Source organism: Microtus oregoni, unplaced genomic scaffold, assembly GCF_018167655.1.
Source record: "Microtus oregoni isolate MIOR12 unplaced genomic scaffold, Mior012 000044F_ref0000062, whole genome shotgun sequence".
Classification (NCBI taxonomy): Eukaryota; Metazoa; Chordata; class Mammalia; order Rodentia; family Cricetidae; genus Microtus; species Microtus oregoni.
Window position 1 is genome coordinate 17,658,203 of NW_024543218.1, and position 23,838 is coordinate 17,682,040.

Below are 23,838 nucleotides of genomic sequence, written 5' to 3' on the forward strand. Positions count from 1 at the left end.
TTTCCTCAAGGCACCAGAGCAGTTTAGTGAAATCAAGTCTACATGGATCGAGAAACGAAGGGAGAAGATTTAGTAGAAAACAAACAAAGTGAAGAAACTCGCAGCCAGGAGATGTGATGATAGGAACCGGACGGATGTCAACGGTGCAAAGCTTTTGTACCCATTCCAGACAGGAAGTCCATCTTGTGTCTTGCTTTGACAGTCATGTTAAACACACCCTGAGCTACATAGTAATAATAACGAATTTGCCTTCTGAAGACTTGGAAATTATCTTAGGTGGGTGCTCCACATGCACAGTCTTATTTACTGTGGGCTTTGGTTTTGGTTTGTGTGTCATCTAGCCCTGGGGAGTAAACCTAGGTCCTGTGCACGCTAGTCAAGCAGGCTACAACTGAGTTACATCACAGCCGTTGTTCACTGATAGCATGCTCTACTTGGTGAGCTACTTCCGCAGAAGGAAATTATCCCATGTGGAACTTCTATGCTCAAGCTCTATTCCTGAGACTCATGGTGGAGAGAAGAGACTAGCAAAGACTGAGCGTGACACATTCTGACTCTATGTTCTGCATGGTGTGTATGTTTAGGGTTTTGCTTTAACTAGAGCCCGTTAGAACATGAAGGTACATTGTGCATCACGGTAATGGGGTCAGAATATGCAGATTCATGAGCTGAAAGCCAATAAAATAAAGTATTATAGCACTGGTCATGGAAGCTAGCATTTATTGCATCATCTGGTACACGACTTGCTCTCCGGTGATAGAAGGAGCATAATAATGTTGATAGAGGTAACCATGACGAAGTAAATGGTGATGGTATTGGTGACCATGGCAGCGGCCATGGTTTGTAATGGTGAGGGCAGCAGTCATGAGGATAACAATGGAAGTTGTGATATGGTGATGATGATGATGATGGTGGTGGTGGTGGTGGTGATAATGGTGGTAGTGGTTGTGGTGTTGGTGGTCATGATGGTTGTGTTGGTGATAAAAGCGGTAATAAATATGTCTTGTTACAGTTCACGCCTCATAACTCTGTTCAACTGATAGCATCACTGTTATTAAGATAAGTACTCTGTTTAGTGCTACCCTGAGCAGAAATGGTGAAGCCAGGGTTACCACAGCTCTGTGTCTTCGCCACGGAAACAAACTTAAAGGCTTTTCTTAAGGCACCTGCTTTGACTTCAGAACAAAAGTGAATTCCAAAGCCTGAATTCTCTCTGCATTTTGCTTTTCTTGCCTTCGAATGGGATAATCAAGCCACTCCCTGCGACAATTATGGATACAAGCACATATATATAGCTGTCTTCAAGCAGGGCTGCATAATTTTGACAGTGACTGAAAATGCATTAATTTGACATAAACAGTCAGAAAGAAGAGAGTTGTTCTGATGAAAATTGCCATGTAGCCTATGAGACAGAGAAAGGAGGTGCTCACATGTCCAGGCTCTGCCGATCCTACTTACACCTACCACCTCCTACATTGTAACATGGACCACGTAGTCGACACGCAAACCGTCAACGGTAGACTTACCCATTCAGATCAAGTCATATAATGGGAAACTAAAAGACAGCAGGCTTTGTGACGTTGACTATATGTGTAAAATATAATCAACCGTATTCTCCTCACACTAAATTTATTTTCTTGTTGTCTAAAAGATCTATAACGTATTTGGTTTTGACTTCACATCAGCAGAATATCAATCTGCATTGAAACTACACTTAACCGACAACTTTGCTACATATGGAAAGGGAGTAATACTTGCTAGTATATATATCTTAGATTATGTAGAGATGTTCTACAGAAATATTTGATAACTACTTAACTCAGAAAAGGCCGTGGATTATAAGTGTAATGACGTTTTCAGAAAAGAATTAACAGTTATCTTATGGCTAAAATACAAGTATTGGCTTTTTGGAAAACATGTAATCTCTACCTTTTGCCTTTCAAAAGCATTGATGATGGCCTGATAATAAATCAATACGCGTTGTTGATGACTAGCTAGAGGGCGCTTGATGGCGCTTACTAGCGACTAGTAACGTAGCTCTATGTTCTGGTTGGTTTCTTGAGGTTAAGACAAAACTCTGACGAAAGCAACTTGGGAGAAAAAGATTTGCTTCAACTTAAAAGCTGCAGTCCGTTAAGGGAAGTTGAAGAAGCAATTCAAGACAGGAACTGGTATGCAGGAACTGAAGCAGCTGCGTGGAGGAACACTGCTTGCTGGCTTCCTTCCCCAGGCTTGCTCAGCTAGCTTTCCTGTACAACCCAGGCTTGCCTGCTCAGGAAGGGGACTTCCCATAGTGGCCTGGGCTCTCCCACATCAACTAGCAACTAAGAGAATGCCTCCCAGACATGGCCACAGGCCAACCTTCTGGAGGCCATTCCTGAAGGGAGGCACCCACTTCCTGAGTGTATCAAGTCGACAACTGGTACTAACTACGACACTCTACTAATTTTTAAAATGATTAAAAACTACATTTAATTCTGTACAGTGTCAATGGTGCCATTCCACCAATTTCAAACTATCTTTTGGGAAAAGCAGAAATTTCACTTCTCGCTTGTTACTACCATCATAATGATAAGCGATAAGTGTATTTTAGCACGTGCTAACAGATACAGGCATTGTATTAAATTCCAAACATGAGTTGTCATTTCTGCCTTGTGATGAAACTCTAGGGCAGGTCTGGGAATTGAGGCCCGGAGCTTAGAGGACTTGTTTTTGGTCACAAAACTCAAAGATAACAGGCCTCAGTCAAAGCCAGTCTAACTGTTAATAATGAGCCTTTAGCAGTTGGGTAATAGCGTAGAAGGCAAACAGTCCCTGCCCCAGTGCACTGATAGGATCTTCCACTGCCTTTTAGTTTCCGGAAGATTAAGATACAAAGCTAATCATGTTGCCGTCTGTGGTTGAGTCATGAACAAGAAGCTGCTATCTATTAGTTCCTGTATCTTTGCTGAATTATTCGGCTTCTCCAGAAGTCACTTCCCTCCGTGGTTGAGTGGTGATAACAGGTCTGAGAGGTATTGCGGGAATCAAAACAGTTAAATCTCGGGGTTGGAGCGACGGCTCAGCAGTGAAGAGCTGTTCACACTGGAGCTGAGGAACCACGTTTGGTTCCCATAACCCATATGCTGGCTGGCAACCATCTGCAGCTTCGGTCTGGGGGATTCAGAACTCTTCTGACCTCTGACGGCACTATATGCCTGTGGCAAAGTACTCATAAGCATAAAATAAAAATACATCTCTTAAAAAATCAAGTGTCTTCACTCCAACTGTTTAGATCATAGTTGTCTGCAGCACACAGCAAGTGTAAACTACAGGAGACGAGAGGGGTAGATTCCTATGCGGTGTTAGACGAAGCTCTGGAAGAATAAATACAGATGGAGAAAAGAAGGGGTGCCCGCTACGAGACGGAGAGGGGCACACCCCGAGCAGACCCAGGTATAAGCAACAGCTGGCAAGTTTAGTAGTGTTCCCCGCGTCTTACAGGAGGGTGAGATTGCAGAGTAGTGTCTCTATGTTAATATCTATGCTGCAAAATAAACACGGTCACTGTATTTTATTTTGAAGAAATGTCTTTCAGCCATCACAGAAAGCTTATTCAAGTGTAAAAAGCAAAAGTCTCTCACTTGACTTCCAAAGGATCTTGACTATGGAATGTGTGCCCATCTTCCTAAGCGCACTTTCCCTTAATATTGTTTAGCTTTCTTTGTCCCTTATTTTCCAAGTAAAGAATATGAAATCGGATCTGTATCTTCCCGGAACTAAGTGAATGGATCCCTCTGGGATGCCTGCTTTAGTGTGTGACATTCACAGTCCACGAGACACAACCATCAGATAGGCTCCTTTTGAGATGTTAGATTCAGGGTCTGTGAGGCTTGCGTCTTAACCGTCTCTGGGACGTTCGGTCTCTCTTCTACCACTGGTGGACTCTATTGAAGCATTGCTTGCTTCTACAGTTGTGTTTGTGATGACTTCCATGTGTCTGCACGGCCGTGAGCCCTTCTGAAGACCTTTGTCCAGAGTCTGGGAAACGTGAACGTGGCCACGCCATCACTGTCCACGCAACTGTGGCCACTTTAGGCAATCAAACCAGCCAATCTCGTCTTTCTTCATCTGACTAAAGAGACCACATTAATTACGACTTCCTGTTCGGTGAGCACAGGGTCCCTAAGCAGATATAATCTGGATGCAATGGGCTAACATACCGGATTACATATGCAACAAAGTAGAGTTGCTTAAGAACAGAAGACGGAATGAGAAGATGATGCAGTCACCAAGAAGCAGAAAGAAGGGGCCGGCTAGTTGCCAGTGCTCTCCCAGTTCCCTCTTTCAGGAAAACTAATATGGCAGTACTGTGTCCTATGTTTATGATACTGCATTTTGAAAAATGAAGACAACTCTCTTAAAGTTAGTTGGATTTGACTGTTTCAACCCAAGAATCCTCTAAAACAGCTTCTGGGTAGCCTTTGCCCCACAACGTCTCTCCAGAAATGGTGGTTCTCCACATTGCTTGCATTGCAACCACCTTAAAAGTGGGTATTCTTCGTCTTGTCTCCAGATATTCTGATTCAATTAATCTACAGGTATCCTAACACATCTGTGGTCATGAACTGTAGCAAAACCAGCATTGTAGTGATTGCCTGAGATACTTGTTAAAAACAGATATTCCCAGAGTTCTCTGGTGTGGAGGACACTCAGTGTGCTCACTCTCATGGGTTTCTTCTTATTTAGAAACCTTGGAAATTCACATCGATGTCAGTGTAATTGGATTATATAAAGACCGCTAGAAAAAGCATCATCACTAACCTGCCACTGCACTATAGGGAAGCGCGAGGCCATCCACAACCACTTCCAACCTGCGCTTCGAAGCACGCAAACACTCCGCAGTCCGACCACACCACACTGTACAAGTCTCCACGTTTGCTGCCCATGGGTATCTGTAATCTTGCCGACCCTCACTTAGGTAACTAAGACATCCAAAAGCTCAGTTCAAGGTCCACCCAGTCTTTTCTGCTGCTCCTCCCACCGCTCAGAAGGACTGGATTCTTGTTCTGAATTCCCATAGCACCTGTCCCAAGTACTGCTCCATCTGTTTTATGCGAATGGTAGCTTCGTTTAAGTTTCTCCGAGGATTCAGACGCTGTCTTGTGCCAGTCTCTGCTTAGCATTGTGCCCAGTACAAAAGATACGGCCCAGGAGCATTGTTTAAGCAAGTGAGCACACAGTAGAGGTTTATTTTACCATATGTCAGCAATTTAGAAGTCATAGAAGATGGCTCAGAACACTGGCTCTAGTTAGCTGCTGCAACATTTTTACTAATTTATTATTAATAATGATTATTATTTTTATTATTATTTTGGTTTTTCAAGACAGGGTTTCTCTGTAGTTTTGAAACCTGTCCTAGAACTAGCTCTTGTAGACCAGGCTGGCCTCGAACTCACGGAGCCCGCCTGTCTCTGCCTCCCGAGTGCTGGGATTAAAGGCGTGCACCACCACCGCCTGGCTAATTTATTATTATTATTATTATTACTAATTCAGTATTTATTTACTTTTATTTTTACTATTTGTTATTATTTTTCCTGATTTATTTTTACTTTAAGTTAGCTTCTCGTTGGTAAGCTTTGATAGGCCTCTTCAAATCAAGACCCTTTGACTTGACTCAAATAACAGGGAGACCAGATTCTGTCCTTCTGTTTTTAAAATATCAAGGCATGAACCTTGTTACACAGTAGCGTTTGAACTGAACCCCATGCTCTATGGAATAGAACACAGAATCCCCTCTCCTCTCGTTATCTTTACCAGCATCGTGCACAACACATTAGGAGAAAGCGCCTCTCTCACAAAAGAAGAACTTTTTAAGAGTGAGAATACAAAGAAAGAGACCGAACAGTGAAAAGCCAAACTGAGTGCAGATTTGGAACTCAAGCACCTGATGCTAAAGGGGAAGGAAAGGCAACGCCAGCTAACGTGCTTCTAGAGACGACCACTCACAGCTTCCTGCTTCAACCCTGCACACATTTTAGGTCTTCCTAAATTTGTCTAAGCTGACTTACTTTTCTGCAGAAAGATATTTTTTACTGCCCAGTGTTTGGATGCCAATTTTTTTTTTTTTGTAGCACAAACTGAAGTTAATTTTGCAGCCAGTTAGCATATAATTTATTTGAAAAGCTTAAATTGGATATTTCCATGCAAGGTAACACTTTTAAAACCCAAGGCAACTATGAACAAGTGGCGAAGAGCTGTCCCTCATTTTCTTTCTGCTCTAAATGATGTTTTTGGAGGGAACCATGGGCATTTCAGTTGACGGCCCCATCACATCAGCAATAACTGTTTGCTTTGACTCCACTCTTGAAGAGATGAGAGGTGGTTGTTGTGAGAGGATTTCTGGTTGTCATTGCTTTCAAACTATAGGTGGGGAAAGGGAGTCACCCCTTTCCTATCTACCATGGGGAGTCCTACTTGACCCCCAAAGATGGCCAAAGACTACACATTTGATCATAGTTTCATGGGACAACATCTAAAACCACAGGTAAAACATGCATGCCGATACTTAGATTCAATAAGGCCTTGACTACCATGTAGGACTGGACAAACAAGGCTTGATCTAAGACTGAGTGAGGAACCTCTAAGGCTGAGTGAGGAACCCAGAAAAGCCATCTGGCCTTTCTCTGTAGTGTGTCTCCTGGCTGTGAGGCAAGACTCAGGAAGTGGAACAGTCAGCAAAGAAGAAGGAGCTCTCCACAGGGGAGTAGAGGAAGATGAGGGTAAGATATTTAGATTTTGTGTGTTGTTTTTGAGAAATTAGGTGTTGGTTTCTATGTCTCCTTCTGAGGAGAAGAAATTCCAGTCCCTGCTGACTTTCAGTGGTGGAGGGGACTGGACAAAAGAAGCATCAGGGAAAGACAGCAACAGAAGAGGATTTTCTTCCAAGACCTTTTTTAGTCCGAGCCCTAACGCCATTGTTATTACTGTCAGGATAATAAGGTTCTGCTACTTCTCCTAAGGGTTCCCTCTTCTGTTGAGCCATCAGGATCTTGAAATCAAGAATACATGGATTAGGTTTGCAGTATAGCTCAGTCATAGGGTATTTTCCTAACAAGTGTAAGGTTGACTTTGATCCCTAGTTCAAACATCTTTATTTGCCCAAGCACAGACCACCAAAGGCCAAAAGGGAGTTCTGATGTGCCTCATACTCCTCTCTCTCTCTCTCTCTCTCTCTCTCTTGATTACTTTCTACCAGAAACTGTTGGTAAATACCATCTCATCCTTCTTTGCAATACCACGAACAGCAGACTTATCTTTACTATTTGGCAGTAGGCTCCCGTTGTCTATCAAGAGCAGTGTAGCACAGATCCAATCAGAGCAGGCTTGCTCTGTAGATCCCAGGCCTCTGGCTACCCACTTGTCTTCCACACCATCAGGGGTACAGGTTTTGCCTCTTGTTTCTGAGTCCCAGGTAGGTGCTGAACAAGTCTTGCCACCTGGGCATCTCCTCTGCCAGGCTTCTGGACCAAGGACGGCAAAAGGAGGAGGATCTATATCTGTTACCTGTGTTCTATTTGATCCGCATTGACACTGGGAAACTGAGGCAGAGAAGGGCAAGGTGATTTGCCTACGTTACCTGTGTGGGACATGGTTGCGCAGGAGGAAGCTGCTGGTTTCTGGGAGTCTTGTCATTTGTCCCTTCCACATTATTATTTTTTTCTAGTGGCCTTAACGTCAGGACCCTTTAACTGGGTGGCAAAGAACAGACCAATTAGGAAACGTGCGTAATAACAAATGCAGGGCTTCTTTGACCCTTCCTAGAGAGAGCAGCATTGTTCAGTTAGGTGATGCTGAAGGGATGTAGCCGTGTTATTAACACCGAAAAGTTTAATTACATTTTATTCTACTATGCTAGCTTCTCTTAATGGCTGAAAGGGGACTATGAAAGGAAAACCAAAAATGCTTAATCTCTAGGAGCTATCCCCTTGGCTCTGTGATGTAAATGTGCCCGTGTGGATATTAAAGCTCGCGTACTCCATCCATCTCACAGGCTTTTAAGGGGAGGGTCACCTGACTTCACCTAGGGCCGCCCCCTCCCTTTTCCAGAGGAAATCCAAAAGTGAGAGACAGACAGACTTGGGTCTAGCCCAGGTTTTCATGCTGGGAGATGTAAATGACCCTGACTGAATGAGAACCCAGTGAGGTTGCTTGGTGGGGGTTGGGGGAAGAGAAAGGAGGGAGGGAGCGTGAGAGAGAGAGAGAGAGAGAGAGAGAGAGAGAGAGAGAGAGAGAAGTGCTGCATGCTTCATCTTTGAGAGGAGGGAAAACAAAAGACCTCAGGAGCAGTTTTGTGCGGCTGAATCTCGCTTCAAGAGGAAAATTCTAGGCATTTATGCTGGCAAGATCAAAGCCCAGCTAAAGCTACTTCTCCCTGGAAGATCATTTTACCCGAGGATGGATTGGATCAGTACAGGTGGTTTGAGGAGACGCTGACTGAGGACCATGGAAAGGTGGGAGAGGACGCGCCGCTCCTGGGCTTGCTCTGAGCTCAGCTGCAGGTTAGTAAGCCTTAGCGGACCGGCTCCGGCTTCTGGATTCTGTCTCTCTATGTGTGTATTTTCTATTTATAGCCTCCATACCCTCCTGTTCCCCAAGCCTGGCTAAGGCAGTGCCATATTCGACCAGATGTGAGCCTAAACTTGCTTTGGACTCTCCCTCCTTAAACCGAATGCCTCTCGCTGGCTTCCGGAGCTTTTGTCTAATCCAGCTCGCCAAGAGCCATCATGATGTCTCCTCTGAGTCACAATGTGTGCTTCGGCCCGAGGTTGTCAGGTGGCTGTTTGGGGAGCAGTTAGCGTTTTTTTTTTTTTTTTTTTTTTTTTTTTTTTTTTTTGCCCCGCCAAGCTGCAAAAATGCATGCATGATAAAGGTATTGTGAAGTGTAAACAGAAATACCTGCTGACTTGGCATTTCAGCTAGTGCCAGAATCATCCTCAGATCGCCCGCTGCATTTGCTTCCTCTGAATTCCGCACAATTGAGTTCAAATACTGTAAGTTTGAAATGGCACCCCTTCAACAAAGGCACACCCCAGGTATTCTTCCAGCGGCGTGTTTCACCTCCTATCGGAGCCAAAGCTTTAAAAAAAATTAATCTTAATTATTATCGCCTGGGTTTGGGGAAAGAATACAGTGCGGTATGATTAAATTAGGTTCAAAGCCTTTTTTTAAAAAAAAAACGTGTGGATACAGATGTGTGTAAATCAAATACATAATTTCCCTCACTTCTGGCTTTGCAGATAGAGTGCCTTTTGTTCCAGCGTGAGTATTTCCCCGTGTTTTTTACAAAGAAAGCATTGCCTGCGCTTGTGCTGAGAGCTGGAGGTTTGTGTGCCAATTTGCCATTGTGCCCTGTTCAGGAGTCTGCTCCTTTCTGAAGTAAACTGCCCAGGGGTATTAGTCAGAACGCTGCAGGAGGGCGAGGAGTGGGGAGAGGCGTCTTTTCTCTTCCTGAGTGTTTTTTTCTTTTTTTTAAACTCAGAAGTGTCTAATTTCCATGCTTGCCAAAGGAAACGTGAGGGCATTTAGTTTTGAATAGGATGCATTTCTGGTCCATGCGATTGCCAAACATTCTATTCCCAAGATGCTCAGAGCTGAGGGAATCAGATCTGGCATGGACTATTTGGGAAAATGTTCTGTGAGGGTGACTGGCCACATCCCTTTGGGCCAAATTAAGATGCGCTCTGGCAATGCTTGCACGAGCCGCTGTGAGCTGACATTTTCTTGTGAAGCTGGTGAAAAATGGCTCCATATCTCTCCTCCCGTCCTGAGGAGATGGTCTTCAAGTGCGGAGCCCTCTGCCAGCATTGTGATTTGCTGTGCTCGGTGTCTTCTGAGAGGGACGGGCTGAGCCGTGGTGGTTCTTTCTATTTGCCTGCCTTTTAAAACCTCGGCTTGAATGGAGAGTGGGTGGTGACGGTTTTACTTGAAACACAAACTACCCAGAGCAAAGCTAGCTAGCAGCAGATCGCTTCCCCGGCAATCGCAGCTTTCCATCTTTAAAAGGGTAGATTAGATTTGTTGGGACATGACAAGAGACACTTTTTTCTTGTCTGCAAGTCAATGGTTTCTCTACGAAAATGCCTCCCATGCGGTCCTTTGCATTTGGACTTTTGGAATGGAAAGTGACAGGTGAAACCTACGGGTACCTGCCCATCATCCATCTAGGAGAACATAAAGCTGCCATTTCCCGTCCTGTGCCTTTTCTCTGTTCTGTGAAGCTGTTGTGCAGGGAGAAAGCTGTGTCCCCGAGTTACAGGGCCAAGAAGGAACAATACACTTCCGTGCTGTCCTGCACAAGTGCTTATTAAGGAATTCCTGTGTGGGGCAGGTGGCGGAGGTGTGAGTGCGAGCCGCCCCGCTGCTTTTTCCCTCCTTTATTCGGGCTTCGGCTTGCGAAAGCTCCCACCAGCAGAGGCAGGATCCACTTTAGCAGAGGGCTGTGGGTGAGGAAGCATGTGTTGCTGGGGGTGTGTAAAAATCCACTGCTCTCTGTTACACGGTATCCTGAAAGGATGCCGAGAGCGTGAGGCATGTTCCTGTGGAGGGGGCTGGATCCTCATGGTTTAGGCATAAGGTGCGGCGCTGGAGGACTTTACTAAAGAAGGCAACATGGGGATGCAGAACAGCACAGCAGTGTGTGCATAGCAAAGGGGGGATTGTCCCTTACATTGTGTGACAGCTCCCAGCGACAGGCATGTGCAAGACCCTCAGGACTTCCTGCAAATGGCACGGGGGTCATCTACGTACTAGCACAAGTGAGGCTTTATTTAGCTCAATAATTCTAATGGCATCATGGTCATTTCCCTCCTGGAGGGTATCTCTCTAAAGGTTTAGATCATGAATGACCCTTCTGTATAGGAGAACCAGAACACAGATTTTCTTGGAGTCTGTTTGAAATAATTTTGATCAAGCTGCAAGCTTATCAGATCCATGCCTTAGCCTCTGCAGTGAGTTGCACATGAGAGCTGAGACTTTAGCACAGTGTGTAGAGCTGATCCCATGCGGGCACTGTGGGGATGGGACATGGTGTGCTTTGGGAAAACTGATGTCATACTAGCAGAACAATGGGCAAACAACCGAGAACACAATAAGCACAGGAACCTGGAAGTTCCCGAGAGGACCAGCAAGGTCACTCTTCTAGACTGTCATTGACCCCGCATGAGGAACTGTAGCCTCATCTCAGATGCGGATAACAAGAGGGCCATGTGTGTGAGCTGAGGATCTGCTTCCCTGCTGTATTGGAAGCTGGGAGCACTCAGTACAAACTAGAGACCAGAAGACTCACCCAGCTTTAGAACTTGAGGACATGTTTTTGTCAGAAGCTGTAGAACAGCTGAAACACGGAAGCGACATTCGAGAAGAACCCAGCAAGCCTGGAACACCTGGGGGCTGGGACTGTTTTCACAATGAAGTGTGTGCTGCCTGTATTTATCTCTTTCCTCTCATTGCTGCTGCTCCAAACCAGAGCCAGGCTAGGCAAAGCCCACCCCCGACTCCCCACGCTACCACCAAGGAACCCTTTACTAAGAACTGGCAAAGAAAGAGCTACATGCTAACATGGGCTCCTTGCTTTAAAGTTTTAGTTTATTTGAAAGAAATTGAATTGTGCTGTTATCTTGACTGGATTTGATGGAGGATTATTTTTTGGTTGTGTTTGTTTTGTTTTTTTTTTTAAACCAGAATCTTATTACTTATGAAGTATGAGCTCAGGCACTACACAGCTATTAACAGTGAGAGTTTACACCATGTCGGTCCTTCCCCTGGTGCTCATGGGAAGGACAGCCGTGTTGCACAGGAAAAAGTGTGAGCTGTCTGAGCACCTCCTGGGCTCACTGTCCTCGCTCAAATAGTCCTTTGCTGCACAGGGAAGTGTACTCAGGACTCATTAGCCTTTATCACACCTTACAGTTGTATTGATGTTCGGTTTTATGTAGGTATCATTATTTGGTTAATATCGGTGTCTACCAGGAGGCAGGACCTTCTGAAGATAGAGCGTAAGCTCATTGTACTCAAAGGAGCCTTTCCCGTGTCTCAAATTAAGTCAGCTTTCAGATGAAGTGAGTATCCGGTGGTTGCTGAGTTAGCAACTGAATGTGTGAATGTGTGTGTGTGTGTGTGTGTATACATATATAACTAAGACAGCAACAGTGTGCAAAAACAGGTGTTGGACAGAGAACAAGTTTCTGCATTGGATTGTCAAGTTTCAGAATCCTACAATCAGGCTGGTCCTAAGAGGCACAATTCCCTTACTAGGAATTTCTGTCTTCGAAAAATGCTGGCGTGATTGTCTTTGTAACTTTGAGGAACTTCCTTTGCTATCTGTGTGAAAGCATTTCTGAACCAGTCCTAAGCACAGCCGTGTTCCTCCGGTCCCTCTCAGCTCCTCCTCTCTAAAATCCTTGTTTTCTGCCACCTTTCTCCCATCACTCCTAACGCTTTCATCTGGTCCCTTCTGGGTCTCATCTGAACGCAGTGACACCCGTCTAGCCAAGCTACTCTTTATTTTACGAGCCTAGAAAGCTCCCCTGAGGTAGAACCCTCCCAGCGGAGCTTGCTACTCAACCGTGTTGTGTGCTGCTCGGTTCCGTGCTTTCTGAAGAGAGGCTGCAAAGCGGAAAACAGAGTGGAGCTTGTCTGCAAGAGGCTTGCTTTCTGCAGAGACCTCCAAGGGGAAAGACAGACAACTGCTTCACCAGTCTAAGAGTGAGAAGTTCATTTCATAGCAAGATGCATTGTAACGCGAGAACTCCAAGTAAAGGACTTACGGAAGAGGTGGGACTTCCGGCAGCCCAGGCCTGATAAGTGTCTTTGAAACTTACCATATACGGACAAATGGTGAATAAAAATGGCCAGTATGGGCTCCCACAGGTGTGTTGAGGGCACCGCTTCGCTTGATTTTCCAAATATGATTAGTGTCGCGCTGGGGGGGGGGGGGGGCTTATCCATGAATTCGTTATTATTTCATTCACCTGATAGATAACCTTGAGATCCTGTGGGCTAGGACAGCTGGCAGTTAGTTCCTGAATGCTAGAATTTACTTCTCCTTGGCCTTGGCGTACCTTGTTCCAGCCTCTAAAACTAATCTCAAAGAACTCTTCTATCAGAGGTGCTTTGAAAGATTTCTTTAGCAATATCGACCCCTTTAATTGAAGCTTATTGGAAGTGTTCAGCATAGCCCTCATGTCGTTTAAGCCCTATAAAAATATCACCATCTTATCGATAGACAGTCAGTTTTTTTATTTAACTGCATTTTTCCAAACACCCCCTTGGGAACCTTGCCTTCCCACCAGAGCATGGGGGGAGGGAGCTGTCTCCTCTCTCTTCTAATTGTCCTTAGACAACCACAGCAAGAAACATTTGAAAGTACACCTTAGTGTTTCTGAGCTCTAAAAGTACAGTTTTCGGGTTTTTCTGCTCTAAATCCTGAAATGATGAGCAGAGTTCAGAGAGAAAAGCCTCCGTTTCTAAGAGTTGAAAATGTTTAGGTGATTTTGTGCGTAGGATAGGTGACCTCTAACTAGTGAAGTTATTGATTGATACTTTCCAGTTTACTCAATAGGTTTCAGATATGGTCTAGGAGATAGTCAATTCTATGAAAAATCATTAATCTTTTTTTTGTTTTGTTTGTTTGTTCTTTGTAAACCCCTCCCCCAATTTAAATGGAAATACTGGTCTTTCTAGGGTCAATCAGGGTGAGAATCTGTTTATTTTTTTTAATTTATTTATTTTTTTAATTTATTTATTTATTAAGGATTTCTGCCTCCTCCCCGCAACCGCTTCCCATTTCCCTCCCCCTCCCTCATCTGCTCAAAGAGCAATCAGGGTTCTCTGACCTGTGGGAAGCCCAAGGACCGCCCACCTCCATCCAGGTCTGTTTAAAAGGTAGAGTTCCTCTTAGGACTGCTTGCTATTGCGAGCTGCCCTTGACAGTATGTCACCCTATGGTCTTTCAGGTGTGTTTGCCATGACAATAGGAGAAGACAGTATATATCGTCCTTTTGAGCTGTCAGACGGAGCTATCACCTCTCCTAACAGTTGTGTGCATAACCTTCAGTCTGTGACACTTAGTGTGGTCTTCCAGCCCCCTCTTCTTTCAAAGGATAAAACATGAATAGAGATGGGTTCGACTGGTAAAATATAAAATTCTGCTCTGTGTGTGTGTCCGTCAGCTATGGTCCCTCCTTCCCACTGGGCAGCAAACTTTTGTGTGTATTGGGCTGCAGAAGGCAACGAATGCTTTCTAGGTTGTAGCCGTGGCTCTGGAAGTTACAGAGCTTTCACGGTTGGTGCACTGGTGTTTAAGAAGATCCTTTGTTGGTTCCATACGCCGAAATTCCATACACAGCAGCAAGGGAACTGCTTTCAAACCATTAATACATATATTAAGAGTTCACATTGCCCAAACTTGAAAGAAGACTTTTAACTGACTGTCCGGAATGTTCTGTGTCTATCCTCTATGCCTGAATGGAGGTCTACCAAAGATTGGTGTTTTCTCATTCTGGGTCTTAACAGCCATTCTAGTCAGGTACATAATAAAACTCTATTGTGCTACTTCGCTGTGTCTGAGCCTCTGTGTGACTTTCACCACTTACAACTGGAATGCTTTCTTTAAGATGCATGTTAATTATGAAAATAGGTCTTTTTGAAGCCTGCTTTGCTCAGTGCTCTCTGGAACCTAAAAAATGCTGGCTTCTGTCTAACTCATATGAATATGCAAATGCGTGACATATATTTTGCTTTTTTCTTAGAGTGCATTCCTCTAGAGTAGACTTTCTCCCAAAGTCACTTCTTTGATTATCTTCCAGCGCCTTTGCCCAATAGAGGATGATAATATAGTTCTCACGGAGATGACTTATCATGAAGAAGCTAGTTTTCTTCTTGTCCACATTGTGGAAGAAGGAGTATAATATGACTCTTTAAAATTAAATAGTTCAAAATCTCTATTTTACATGACCTGTGCCTCTGGTAAAACTGAAAAAAATGCCTAAGACTACTAAAAATTACTACAAAGGAATTTAATCACAATCCACAAAATGTAATACTCAAATTGAGTAGCCTAAAGTAAAATCAAAGGAGATCAAGCTAGATATTTTGATATGTGAATTAACTTTGTGTAGACTAGAAGCTGTGCATTATGTTTGTCTTTTTTAAATTTATTCATTTAGCTCTATGTGTATGTGTGTGTGGTTGAGTGTTTGCCCTTGCAACATGTGTGATCAGGAACCCACAGAGGTCAGAAGAGGGGTCAGCTCCCCAGGAACAGGAACTATAGAAGATGGTGAGCCTCCCTGTGGGCGCTGGCTCATCTGCAAGAGCAGCCAGTGTTCCTAACCACTGGGCAATCTTTTTGAACCCATGCTAGTCCTAACCACTGGGCAATCTCTTTGGCCCCACACTAGTCTTTTTGTCTGGAGTTGTGTCCTGTCCTTCCTCAGCCTGATGACCCTTTATACCCAGCCTGCTGTCACTTTGAGGAGGTAAAGATGTGCTCCTCCACACATCTGCTACTCCACAGGGCTGCACCACTGTGGGAGTAGTCTCTAGACCAGAAGCACCAGCGCCATTTCAGAATCTGGAAATCTCATCTCAACTTCTTGAGTTGGAGTCCTGCACATCATACCAAGAATCCTGAGTGCTGCCGATTCTTTGAGACTGTTTGAAGAGAAGAGATTAGAGAAATCCTCCTATGAAGTTTAGATTGATCCGCGTAGCCTGTGACTTAGCTGGCAACCTGAGGACACACTGTGAATAAGGAAGATGTTTTCACAAGCTATAACATGGAAACAATTTCTTCTTCAGGCTTCACATGACCCAGAAGAGAAATAAGCTAAAATCCTTCTTCTCTCTAGACCAACTCTTTCGTGATGTATCTAGACAAGAAGGGGAGACTAGAATGAAGTCTGGATTTAGCACAGAAAACTGGGCAGCTTCCTTTGACGTTTAAGCTTCAATTTTCTTTTCAGTAAAGTGAAGGTTGAAATACTTTCTGTCAGTGCTGCTCTGATATTAGTGATGAGACACGAGTTCCTGCAGCACAGTTAGCACATCATAGACACCTAATAAATAGACAGGGGCTATAGCTGATAGCATCTTATACGGGTCATCCTGGCTGCTTGGGGATGCTGAGATGTGATCACTTCGACCGTCATTTTCTAAGCATTTGCCTCAGATACATCATGGAAATGGACACTTATGCTCCAGTTAGTTTGACCTTCTGATACTTGTGTTCATGAAAATAATCCGGGGGCCACCATGTTCTTATTTTACATGCATACTACGGATGAGATGAATGTTCCGGAAGATGCAAAAGAAGAGGGTTGGTAGTTTTCATATCAGTTCCGTTCTTCCAGTCAAACAGGCTCTGTGCACCACTCAGTAAGCTCGTCAAGAAGAGTTAGCCTCAGAATTTTCGAGAGAAGAGAGCTGCCTCACTACCTGAGATGCGGGAGTTTAGCTCAGGAGCATACAATGTTCACAAGTAGCATCTAAAGTCAGTTCTCTTACATTGTTAGGAGGCCAAAGAGTCAACTGAGTTTGGAGTAGTTAAGCAGTAGGGGAGATGCTGACTTGTGGACATAGAATTATACTCAAGAGCTGTAGATTTCAAAAGGCCTATTCTATAGGAAAGTGGCGGCAGTTACTCTAGAATCAAGAAATTTAAAGAAAGGATGTTCTGTGTGTTCTCACCACAAGGCTGACTTTGGTGTGCATTGCACCTTAATTGTTTAGATTTGACTGTGCTACAATGTAAATGTTTTAAAGAACATCATGAGGCACAAGATAAAGTACACTTTATCTGTCACTTAAGAAACATAAATGTGATTTCGTCTGAGGGGAATTTTGTTTCCTGTTACAGCGCTGGAGCTTGCTCTCAGGGCTTGGTGTGTGCAAGGCATGTGTTCTACCGTGGAGTTATCTCTCCAGCCCGAGTGGAAACTTTAATATTGTAACTTCTACACCAGTATTGCACTCCGGATTAATATGCGGTACTAAAAAAATTATATCACACTCCCTTGAATACCATCAATAAAGTTCATTGCACCCCTCAAAAAAAAATTATATCACGCAGAGAGGCTTATAGGTTATAAAAGAATAAGAGTCAGAGAAACTGTTCAGAGCAATTTCTCTCTTTTTTTGTTTTGAAGGTTTAACTTGAGAAAATTAGCATTTTTATCTTGGAAAATAGGGGGAATGTGTGATAAAAATTTCACGCGTAAGCTTGCACTTCAATATATTCAACTATTGTTAACATACACATTATTTTGTTATTATGTTATGAAAGGAAACAAGAGACATTTTGTTTAATTAACAATTTTTGGTCACAACTTGATATCGTATCATTCTCTCAAACAACGGATGAGTTTACATTAGCGTGATGCTCAGGTTCTCCCACATTGAATCTGCCTTTTGGTCCTTTGCAACTAGAGAGGAAATAAACGCTTATAATTAACCAAATTGAGATTTTACTTTCAGTTATACACATTGTAAGGCTTCAATACCAAGTATGTTCAAATCACACTTTAAAAGAACCATCTACTGCTCTCTCCGTGGGTTTAGCTGGCCTCCTCAGTTGTTAAATGAGATTTATCTGGTTACCTTAGTTCTGTGTGTATTAACTGAGACCTGAATTTGAAACTGTGAGGTAGAGAAGCTGTTTGTCTTTATGTATCTATACACATATTTTTAAATAGGTTAGAATCTCAAGTTGCAAGTTCAAAAATATTAAATATTTATACTTTATTTCAACTACAGTTTCTAAACCTGGGAAGCTTGAGATTAGATAATATGGAGAACTTTACTGGTATTTACTTTGCACTGATTCCAGAAAGATTCTTTCAGATAACTGTCTCCCTAAGAATGTGTACTAGAACGACATTTGTATTCCATAAGTTGAGTCAATGAGGACTTTAAGCAAAAATTCCATACCGTCTTGCGCCAGATTCGGTTAGCTGTTAACGATATAGGGCTCTTTATGCCCACAAAACCTCTCTATTTACTGTCAGTTATATGTGAACATAGGACATAGAAGTGGTGGACCAACAGCAACCACCATGGTATAAATATGCACAGAGAGAGGGCACGTGACGCTACCTGAATCAGGAGACCAGCCAAGGATGGCAAAACCTAAGAATTAACGCCACTCTCTCAGTTGCAGAAGAAGGAAGCAGAGTCGGACAGAAGAAACAGTGTTGCTTCAGATACATAAAGAATGTTGGACTAGAGAGATGGCCCAGTTGTTAAGAGTACTCACTGGCTCTTTCCTGGAGGAAACTCTCAATACTCATACTCTCAATTGTCAGTACTGATACAGCAGCTCACAAACGTCTGTAAATCTGGTTCCAGGGTATCAGGTAGACCAAACACACACACACACACACACACACACACACACACACACACTTAAAAATAATAGTGACTTAAAAGAAATAAAAAATTACAGAAACCAATGTGGTGCCTTAGAGAACAGAATCAGAGACAACAGACATACAAGATTTTGAGAGATGAATGAAAGTGAGGGGGGGCTGTGTTATGATGGGGTGCTTCTTGTGGTAGTACCCTTTTATGGTAGTACCCCTCCATGAACACACCCCCCCCCGTCATGAAGCTTTTTCTTCATTTTCACATAGCAGTCTGTGTAATGATGTGTATATAGAGATTGCAGTGCCAAAAAAAAAAAAAAACCTAGTGCATCTGTCATTTTTCCCGAGTGTCCCTCAGCATACAAAACACACACTTTACTGCAGAGAGTAATAAAAGAGAATGTCAGAAAAACAGAAGTCAACAGAATTATAAATGCGGTCAGTTCTGCATCTATGAAGCTTAGAGGGTTTTTATAAGTGTATTTTAATATAGCCCATTCATTCATATTACAATGATCTATTGAATACCTGCAATGTTTTAGGCCTTGTTCCAGCTGCTCGTGATATAGCAGAAAACACAATGAGGGGAAAAAATCTTCATGAGAGAGACCAATAACACAAAAGTTAATGAGGAATACTAAATAAGTAGTTGTCTCAAAAGGTGTTTTCGGATGGGAAGCAAGGGAAGGCAGCAGTGAAGAAGACCAGAGTCAAGTCTTGGCAGAATGAGGAACTGTAGGGGTGGAGACCTGTAGGGCTGTTGAGCATGCTCAGTTGCCAGTGCCTATTCGCCATCGGAGATGACGGACTGATCCTCAAGTCAGCTCGGAATAAAGGTTCAGAAGAAAGGTTTAGGAGTTCTTGGGAAAACACACATGGAGCCATTACTAACTACTGTGGTCATATAAACTGTGGGTTTAAGGACATGACGTAAGGACAGAGTGTAGACAGTAAAGGGGACATTCTACCCTGAGCACTGGAGCGCATGTAGCTGACGGGATTAGAAGACAAATTCACAGAGAGAAAAGGAGAACAACAAGAGACAGTTGTGTCCTCTCTGCTGAGTGAAGAAATGCTTGAAAGACACGATGAGTATCCGTCGGCTGCTGCTGAAACCTTGTAGAATCTGAGGTCTCCCTAGTCACCACTGGCTTTTGCAACGAGGAGACTTCAAGAGGACAAGAAGAAAAATGGAGACATCACAGATAATTTCTTTAAACTTGGCTTCTGGTCTTTACTGGAAGGAAAACAGGGGCAACAGATGGATTCTTTTTTCAGCTTAAGGAGAAACTTCAGCAAGTTCATGTCTTAAAGATGATCATGTTAGAAGGACGAGGGGATAAGCAGTTATGGAAAGAGAGCTGCATCTCACTGTCTTATGCAGGTTTGTTATTTTTGCAGTACCCGCACCTATATGTGGTGCTTTACCCGTAAGTTGGCTCACTGGCTATGGTATTTACATTTTAATTTGAAACAGGCTCTTACTAACTTACAGAAACTGCCCTTGAACTTGTCATCCTTTTGCCTCAGCCAGAGGCTACAGGCATGCGCCAGGATGTCCAGGCTTTGGTGGAGGATGGGGCAGGGTTCGAGCTAACAGGGTTTCCAGAGCACAGGTGGCGGGGGTGACGTGGCCTTCTATTAGCAGCAAAAAGCCAGTGTGCACAGGCGAAGAGGTAGGTGGGGAGATTTGGTGGTAGGAGTTCTAAATGTTCTCTTCTGATGAAATTAATTTCCTAGTGAAAAATAAAGCAAGATTAAATTGATTGCTATAAAGGGGATTTTGAGAAGAAATAAGAGGTCCTCGGGTCTGGACAAGTGGAAAGAAAATAGTTGTTTGGAGAAAGGAAGAATATTAAGAAGTGCCTGCTGGGGCCTGGTGGTAGTGGCATATGCCTTTAATCTCAGAACTTGGGAGGCAGAGGGAAGGGGGTCTCTGTGAGTTCAACGTCAGCTTGGTCTACCACTTGAGTTTCGGGACAGCTAGAGCTACACAGAAAATATATTTTTCCTGTCTTGGGGGAAAAACAATAGAGCTTACTGGGAGCTGGTAGTCATGTGGCAGACAGAGATGGATTTTCTGGGGTCTGTGTACCTCATGAAGCAAGGGGAGCAAGGTGATCAAGGTGAAGCTATTAATGAAAGTACAGTGAGAACGAAGAAGGGAGATGATGGCGGAGTACAGAAAGGGGTGGTAGGAATGGAGAGAGAGGGACCATGGAATCTGTGTGCCACTAGCAGGTTGAAGAGCTCGGGAAAAGGGAAAGCCTGCCAGTTAGGATGGCAGAGAAGAATTCCGTATTTGTCTGTCAGAAGCATCAGACTTTTCCCCAATCCTCTCAGGCACCATGATGCTGCATTAAACTGTCTTATCTTAAAAATTGCCCCCACTTTATGCAAACATGGCTGCCAACATGGCTGCCAAATGCACCTCTTCCCGCCCATTCCCACTAATTGGTTTATTCTCCGAACAACTGGCAGAGCCGCACACGCTGCTGCTGTTGCAGCTGCTCCTATATGCGCCGTTGCCTCTGGGAAGACCAAAAAGACAACAGAAAATATGGTATTAGCTACTTTCCTAATAGATAGCTGATGCATTCCCATGGATCCACACACTGATATCATCAAAATGATGCCACAATTGGTTCTTGCAGTGACAGATTCACTCGGATCTTGAAAGTGATTGCAATAGAGTGTCATGGTGTCTATACAAATGGAAGCTAGGCATAGGTCTGCACTGGGCTGGCAAGAACTGAGACTGCCCCCTGAGGGGCTGGAGCTCGGTGTCCCCACCCTTCCTGTCCAGGAGGTATTTCCATATGACTGAGATTATTTGGAGAGATGCCACTCCATGCCGAGGCTAGGAATACATGTCCCTAGCCTGTGGAGGAAACAGCCCTTCTTCAGCACACTTAGGCATCCCTTTATTTGGACCCCTTTATTTCTGATGATTCTGATGCAGATAGATAGGATATTGTGGTGAAAATAAAGTAAGTACAAAGCAGGATGACTGTGAAAAGCATGGCCCATCAGTTTCCACGACAGCGGCCCATTCTTACACAAGCTCACCAACTGGATTTTCAAGTTGAATTTAATGTGGTCTACTTGGTCCAGTTATCTTGTCGTGCTTGTACAGTTATGACTATGGAATGAGACAAGCCATGGTTGTTTAAAACCACAGTATAAAATTTTAATGGTCAGAGAAAGCAACACAGTTTAAAAACTCTGTGTGTGTGTGTGTGTGTGTGTGTGTGTGTGTGTGGTGTCAGTAGGTACAGGCATGTAACTGGAGAAGCCAGAAGAGGAAGTCAAATCTCCCAGTTGTGAGACACATGGTGTTTGGTAATGGGAACCAAACTTGTGTCCTCTGCAAGAGCAATATCCATCCTTGACCAAAATCTCTCTAGTCCCCTATAACACAATTTAAGATTTGTCCAGTTGATGATAAACAGCTACATGCCACACCACAGTCTTATATCAAACCTTTGGAATAGGGTGTCTATAATCTGTGAGGATAAGGTGGTCCTGCTTTCACTAAACAGACCCCCAACTGTGGTCCATTGCTTTGTCAAATCACCCATCTTAGCCTATTTGTGGATCAGAACTTCGGAGGTTCTTGCTTATAAATACATAATCCTTTTCTCCATAAAGATATGCATGGCACCAAATTATTATCTCATTCTAGGCCTTAGTACCTGTATTTTAAAGGAAATGTTCATTAAAAACATATGCTTTGAATGTTGTTTAAAAGTGAAAATATATACTTTCATAGAATTTGTCTGATTGCAAGTCTACCACACTTCTGTAATCTGTGTATATATGTGTGTAAGCATGCATACATGCATACTCATTTACATGCAGGAGCATGAGTGTATAGAGTGAAAAGATGATCTCAGGTGTCCTCCTCAGGAACATTGTCCACCTGCCTTGAGATAGGATCTCTTACAGCCTGGAGCTTGCCAAGAGTGCTGGACTGGTTGAAAGTGATACCCAGTGGCGCCTCTCTCTCTCTCTCTCTCTCTCTCTCTCTCTCTCTCTCTCTCTCTCCCTTCCTCCCTAGCTCTTGGTTAATAAGTGTGTCACCATGCCTAGCACGCTTACATGAGTTCTGGAGACCAGACTCTGGCCTTCATGCTTTTGAGGCAAGCGTTTTGTAGATGGTGCTAGCCCATCAGCTCACAGCGTACAATAAGCCACCCTTCATAACCAAGACACTAGGCTCCCTTTCGCACGTGTCTTGGTGGAAACACATGAAAACAAACGATTTTTGTAGTTTGGCATGCCTAGTTAGCCATACCACTCACAGACATCTAACATGTTATTCTTGAGATTAAAATCGTTTAGTCTGTCCTATGCCCTGACAAATTCCTCTTCCTTTAGAAAGGTGCATCATTAAACTTCCAGTGTTCAAATGCTCTGCTAACTTAAGTAATAGGATGCTGAACAAACCATAAAAGATATTACTTTGGCCCGCAAAGGTTGAATTTCATTGCATGCAAAACCAAAGTCTGTGCCTTACAATACATTTTTCATAATAGAGGCCATCCATCAAGGTGCAAAAAGGCGTGCTGAAGCAATGAGGGGCATTAAGGCAAATAACTTGGACTCGGATATAAATGGACTGCCTCCCTTGCAGTCAGCTCACCTGCAGTATCAGAATGCCTTCATGCAAGCTGAGAAGGAAGTCGGGGTCCGCTACTACGTGCATCAAATGCTGAATACCAATTTTCTAGCCGATTTTGATTTTGACTGCCCATGTGTATTCCTTACTTGTGTCAAGTGTATCTAATTGTTCATTCTAACAAGTGATGTCTTTAAAACTAATATTTGCTGCCGACTTGGTAGTTTCGGGTTCTCTAAGGGTCTTCGAGGATCCAAACTTCACTCTTCACCTCTTAACATTAAAAAGCAAACACCAGCGAGTTCCCATTCCTCATGGTGAATATTTACGCTTTCATTTGTTTTCTTCTAGTTAACGTTAATGATATTTGTTTTATTGCATTTTATTTTTTTCGTGCTGGGGACTGAACTCGGAGCTTCCCACATGCTGGGGAATTGCTGTAACTGCTGAGCTATGTGCTCAGCCCTAAGTTACAGTTTTGTTTTATTCTTTTCAATTTTCGTTATTGTTTAGACGTGCGTTTACTACTCCGTGTGCTCTTTGGTTTCTCCTAAACATTTCCGTTTCCTTCCATTTCCCTTACTGTCTGAGAAGACGCTTGTTTCTTACGCTACGGGCTGGCATAAAAGAGTCCGTTTTCATTGGACTTTCTCTTATCTGCTAATGTCTTGATTTCATGTTCAATCTTGAATGATTTTTTTTTTTTACTAGAAATAAAGTTTTTGGCAGACAGGTTTTCCCCTCATAGGCTGCCTTGAATCCTGTAGTATCCACTGCTTTGATGAAAAGTATGCCAGCTGCCATGTATAGTGTCAT

At 43.5% G+C, this 23,838-nt stretch overlaps 1 protein-coding gene across 5 annotated transcripts in view; it reads left to right on the plus strand.

Annotated features, from left to right (window-relative positions):
• Nucleotides 1–23,838, plus strand: part of LOC121434623 (membrane-associated guanylate kinase, WW and PDZ domain-containing protein 2) — a 1,272,606-nt gene that overhangs the window by 591,111 nt on the left and 657,657 nt on the right. The window contains exon 1 of one of the 5 annotated variants that reach the window (XM_041633547.1): nt 8,198–8,540. The exons of the other annotated variants lie outside the window; for them this stretch is intronic. The gene's annotated coding sequence lies outside the window, so the exon portion shown is untranslated. Of the gene's footprint in view, nt 1–8,197; nt 8,541–23,838 lie in introns of those variants that run through there. 5 annotated transcript variants of the gene reach the window in all.